We start from the raw sequence: 6,000 nt of genomic DNA on the forward strand, positions 1-6,000 counted from the left end.
CCTTTGAAAAGTATTTCAATGACATGAGATCTCTTTGCCACTACAATCAACTGTATACACATAAATACAACATTAGTTAACTACACTGCTTCAAGGAACTAAACACATAACCACATTATGAAGATACAGATAAGGGGGATGGAAGGAAAGTCATGCAGAATGCTGACACATAAATAGCATCTGCATAGCAAGCATCTTGACAAGCAAGAAGTACTTACCAGGAAAACCCATAAAGATCAGCATCTGCCCCCCATAATAAAACTACTAAATTATATGTAGTCAGACAAGGAAAATGGGGAAAAGTAATAAACATCTCTCATACCTCTTATGAAAAAACAAGCTGTCTGATCATAGAAAACAACTTTCCATTACAGTGATTCTATCCTTTAGTTAACTTCAGCTAACAACTTCTAAACACTTCTTTTTTTAGCTATTTGTCACATCAGTTCTAGAGTAACTTATAAAAACATATTCATACACCCATACAATCCATATGATTAGCAAGTCAGTATCAAGTTAATACTCACCTAATACCAGAGAGAGAAGTAAGCTGGGCAAAACAAAATGAAAGCATGTCACAAGCCCTGAAGTCTGCTGAGACTGGTCCTTTCTTCAGAACAGAACTACTGAAATTCTTTTGTTTTCCTAACACTAGCAAAGTAATGCATTACATTAAGGAAAAAAATAAAAAAATAAAAATCAACAAACCTGAACACTTTAGAACACTTTGCAGCATCAGCTAGGTATTTACAGATCAAGAAATCAAAGACCACAGTTTGGCAACTGTAAGCAATGAAGGTAAAGGACAAGAAGTCAACATAAGAATAATACATAAATCAAAATAATTAACAGAAAATACTGAAGTATGTTAGCCTAGCTCATTTCAGATATTTAGAACTACACTAGTCATGGCTTAAAAGAATTCACTGAAAAATACTTTTTTGCAGAAGTAAATCCATTTATTTCCAACGTAATCAACAAAGGCTTCTCTCTCAGGCTTATTTCCCAATATGAGAAAGAGAACAGTTTCAGAAAAGAAGGTTTTACTAAGATTTAGCTTTGAAATTAGATAGACATTGCCTTAAGACTATCCACAATGAAAAAAAAAAAAAAAAAAAAAAAAAAAACCATACTTGACTGTCCTCACTTCGACACCAAGGCATGTCAATTTGGCAAGTTACTGAACTAGATCAGATTATCATGAGAGGCTTTAACCAACAGTATATCATTTTTGAACTAAATCATCAACACATCTAAGACAGAACAACTATCTTCTACATGTCAATTAACTTTGACAAAGTAAAACTGAATTATACAGAATATTATCTAAAAACAAAACCAGAATGTCACTAAGTAAGAAATGTAACTATTAAAGCAACTCTTTTCAGACAAATCCAGTGTCTAAACAGATGTGTTGTGTCTGGTGTACTTTCATTTTGCACATTTTAACCATTTTGTTTGGTACCCTAAGGACCAGCTTAAGTAGTCAAACAGCAATTCTAGGGGAAGGAGCTGCATATCTCAAATGTTTCAGAAACACTTCATACGTTAGCAAACAGCATGACTGCAAAATTTAGTGGCTATAATAAAGAACGACATATTACCCACAACGTGTAAACTATCCTAGTGCTTTTGCCAAGATGACCTCCTTGGACAGGTTGTTAAATGTTAACAAATTGTAACTGCTGTAGAACCTAATGATATATAATGTTACAGAACTTTGCTCAGGCTTTTCCATCTGGGTAGTACTGTTGGCTAAGGAGCCATGAAACAGATAAAAATCCCAAATGTTCTTTTAACCTGGATGACTCCAGTCAAATTTTACATTGTTATTAACTCATTACCATCATTTATTTTCTCCTTGTGTCCAGCTAATCAACACATGTTCATGAGGACATAAAAAAAAAAAAAAAAGTCACAACATTAGTAAGCATTTATATGTGATACTACACTACTAGAATTAGGTAACTGTTTATGCATTACATGACTATGCTGTCCTAGTGCTCATCTACTAGAAACTTCCAGAGCACAGCAGCCAAAGATGACAGACCTATGGCATTTGTTACTTAACAGTAATGCTCACGTATTAAGACATGGCTATCCATGTCTGCAGGCTCGAAATAAAGCCATTGTCTTTAAATATAGTATTTGAAAAATTAAATATTTACTATGAGTTACAATAACACACCTGGAAAGCAGAAGCAAGTATCTCTGCACCTTCAGCATTCACCCCTACAGTTAAAATTGACATACAAATCGATTCTGCAGCAGGTAACTTTGGACAAGCCCAACAAGTAACCTTATTTTGGTTTTAGCATGCAAGAAAGTAATAAGCAATTTTCAGTGAAACCAGAAGGTGCTCTGAATTACTCGGGTCAGAGGGTACTGAACTGAGCACTCCTCCATTGGCAGATGTGGCCAGTAGCATGCTGTCTTGTTTTAGCTGAGGAACCTCAATGCCATGCACAAAAAAAGGAAGCTGGAAAGCAGAAATACTCCTTTTAACAAAGTACTTCAGTTTGCCATTGTCCTCACAAGGACAAATTAATCTGTGACAGAAAACACGAAGACCTGGCAAGTGTTAATTCCTGTTTGTATTCCATGATCTGCCAGCTGTTGGAGAAACTGACAAGATGAAACAAGGAATGCAAAAAAACAAAACAAAATAAAAAAACACACACACAAAAAAAACAACACCTGTGGTATTGTTTTTACCTACACAAATCCTGATCTGGCTCAACTAGTAAAGGTCTTTTAAACGTCACTATGCCGAGTTGTTATATTATACTGAGCTACGCCCTGAAATGAAGGAAAGGGCCCTTGATCGTTCTACAAGTGTAATACAATATTCCATTTTTGCCAGCAATGTGATGCATCAGTCTCCCCCACCCCCCAAAAAAAAGAAAACAATAAGCACATTCCAAACAAGCCTCTCACTGCAGGGCTCATCCAGCTCTCCCCATCCCTCCTGCCCTCCCCCAGCCTTGCCAGGTTCCCAAGCCTGCTCTGATTTTAGGTTTCATTTCGTTGTAAACAGCAAAAAACAAAAACAAACAAACAAAAAAAAAACCACAAAGAAAGCACCCAAAGCAAGGATTCTTACCCTTGAAATCCCACCATGCGTGCAACAAGGAGAGTGAACAGGTTTTTTTGTTTGTTTGTTTTTTGGGCTTTTTTGTTTTGTTTTTTGTTGTTGGGTTTTTGTTTTTTGTTTTTTTTTTTTTTTTTTTGTTGGTTTTTTGTTGTTTTTTTTTTGAAGGGCGCTGAGGAGGGAAGGGGGAAGAAACAAAGCCTACATGGAGGAGAGGCTTAAGCGGCGGAGACAGAGGGAGAAGGCGGAGAGCCCGGCGGAGGAGCAGGGCGAACGTCAGCCATGTTGTGTGTGTGCTGGTCATTTACAAACCCGCGGCTGCGGCAGCGCTTGGAGTCTGGGAGAGGGAGCAAAACGGGGATGAAGAGAGAAGCGAGGAGGGAGGGGAGAGGCGCACCAGGGAACGAGAAAAGGGTGGGTAGGAGGAGGAGGAAGCGGCGGCAGGAGACAAAGGACCGCGCACAGCCGGACGCAGTGTAGACCGTCGAGCTCACGCACTAGTTCGGGTGTCTCACGGTGGCCGCCAGCCCACAGCACACCAAGAGGAGCTTCAGCACGCCGCCTCTCGCAACCACAGCCTCCGGCCGCCGCTTGCCAGCCCGGCCCCGCCAAGCACACACCCCTAGCCCCGCCGTCCCACGGCGCTGCTCCCCGCCCCCGCTAGCCGCCGGCGGCCCCAGAGCGGGCCCCAACCCACGATACAGCAGCCCCGCAGACGGAAGGGGGATACTGAGACCGCGCCGACGAAAACGGCGGTTCCCCGGAGCCCGGAAGGGTGGGGGCCGCCGAGAGCCGGCACGGCGCTACAGGACTAGCCCAGGGCCAGCAGCCACCCACCCCCCGTGGCTTCCGGGCGGGCGGAGCGGAAGGGGCGCCGGGCGCCCGCTCGGGGCAGGGTGTGGGCGCTCCGGGCGCGCACATAGCGCCGGCCCGAGGGAGGGAGGGTAGGAAGGCCAGGCAAAGGTGGGAACAGTAGCGGCATCCCCCTACAGCGACTCCCTCCGGCGCTGCCCGGTACTGGGCCGGGCCCGGCCAAGGGCGGCGCGACGGGCCGCGTTCCCCCCCCCCCCGCCCCGCTTCCCTCCCGCTCGCTCACCTGCCGCCGGGACGGGCGCCCGGGGGTGCCAGGCGGGCGGCCCAAGGATGCCAGCGCTGCCGCCGCAGCCCTCACTGCCTCGCCGGGCCGCTCAGCTCCTCCGCGGCGGCAGCGTGGACGGCCGCTCCCCTTGTCTTGTTTGCACCCCTCCACCGTCGCCACCGCTGCCTCCTGCTCGCCTCTGCCACATTTGGATCCCCCTTTCCCTACACAAGCTCAGCCGCCAGTACAGAGGCCTCCTCACCTTCCTGCCAAATAGTGAGCCAACCGCATAGAGTCGTTCAAAACACAGGGCCTGGCCCCGCCCTCGCCGCCGTACCCTCCCCAGCTCCCTCCACGCCGTCGCGCAGGCGCACTGTGGCGTCTGAACTGCGACAGCAACGCCGGAAGTGCGCTCCCGCCCTGCTCCAGCTACCATTCGTATTGCGCACGCGTAGGCTGCTGTGCTCTATTTTTTGTTGTTGGTTCGGTTCGGTTCGGTTCGGTTCGGTTTGGTCTGGTCTGGTCTGGTCTGGTTTGGTTTTGGTGAGACAGTTTATTGCATGACCGAAGCCACTAAAACTTGTTATGTGTAGGACGTGCCTGGGAGATACAGTTAGTGCATAAAAACTGAAAATGATTGTTAGAAATCTACTACAATTTAAGGATTTTTTATTTTATTTTATTTTTATTTTTTTTTTTGCAAGAGCGCTAGGACAAAGTATGTGTATGAAAGAAAAAAACACAGTAAGAAGAATTATACAAAACAAACAAACAAAAATCAGTAAGGAGAAGTTTTATTGCCCAAATATCTGGTCTGTATCTTTACACTTTTCTTTCATGTCGCATCTATCTCCTGCTGTATAGAGACCATATAATTATATGAAAAACTTGCAATCTTTTAATATTTTATATTTAAATGTTTAATATATCTTTTAATATTATGTACTAAGAAAAAGGACCCTTAGCTCATAAAGTGCTTAGAGGAATCGAGGCAGAGAATAAAAGATTGCTGCTGATCTGGGATGAGTCGGGGCAATCCTTAATAGTTGCCTTCCAGGAACAAAAGAGAGATTCCTGAGAGACATCACTTTGGAAATCCATTCAGATCAGGCTCATCCGGAGATAGCAGAACATGCTCTTGATCCCTAAGTGCTAGGTATTGTTCACAAAATGAATGCTGTTACATTGCACAAAAAGAGAATTACATGATCGTGCTTTCCCATCCTAAACTCATCAGCAGTGGCTGATCCCTGAGCTGGCTAGAAAGAATGTACAGTTGAGTGAGAAAATTTGAGGCATATTGCCCATCAAGGCCGTTTACTCATTCTTCTGTATTGTAAACAGCTCCTGTCTTTAGGCAAGGTGAAACCTTTCGCTTTAACCCTTGAAGTTTTTGGTGTGACTTTCTGCTTCTGTTCAACCAGACACAGACAGCGATTTAGCAGATAGCCTTGGAGCTCTGTTATACTACAAATGATGTCCCAGTTTCTGGGGAACAGTGAGTAGTTGTGCTTGTACAGAGAAGACCAAGTTGGAGCAGGCTCCTTGTATATCATGTGACTGGACAAGGTGTGTAAGTAATAAGAGGCCAACTCAGAAGAAATTCTGGACATAGGAGCATCAGATGTTGGGGCTGACTATAGAGTGATCTCAGAAAGACAAAATAGAGGACTACATTTTGCGCTAAGCTGAATTCCTGTGGGAGGAGACGCAGTGTTGTTTCTGTAATGGGGTAGTTTCAAAGTAGGATTCCATTCAAGATTGTTCTTGTTATAAATGGAACGGTGAAACAAACAAAAAATAGTTGTGTGTGTGCCATGCATGTGAGGGA

General features: G+C 44.2%; 1 protein-coding gene across 2 annotated transcripts in view; it reads right to left on the reverse strand.

Moving 5' to 3' along the window:
- SPIN1 (spindlin 1) overlaps nt 1-4,558 on the reverse strand; it is a 59,645-nt gene extending 55,087 nt beyond the window's left edge. The window contains exon 1 of one of the 2 annotated variants that reach the window (XM_072359700.1): nt 4,432-4,558. The gene's annotated coding sequence lies outside the window, so the exon portion shown is untranslated. Of the gene's footprint in view, nt 1-3,589; nt 3,715-4,431 lie in introns of those variants that run through there. The other variant, XM_072359702.1, reaches the window with a different exon arrangement.
- Nucleotides 4,559-6,000: the final 1,442 nt, after the last annotated feature.

This window comes from Excalfactoria chinensis, chromosome Z (assembly GCF_039878825.1).
Source record: "Excalfactoria chinensis isolate bCotChi1 chromosome Z, bCotChi1.hap2, whole genome shotgun sequence".
NCBI lineage: Eukaryota > Metazoa > Chordata > Aves > Galliformes > Phasianidae > Excalfactoria > Excalfactoria chinensis.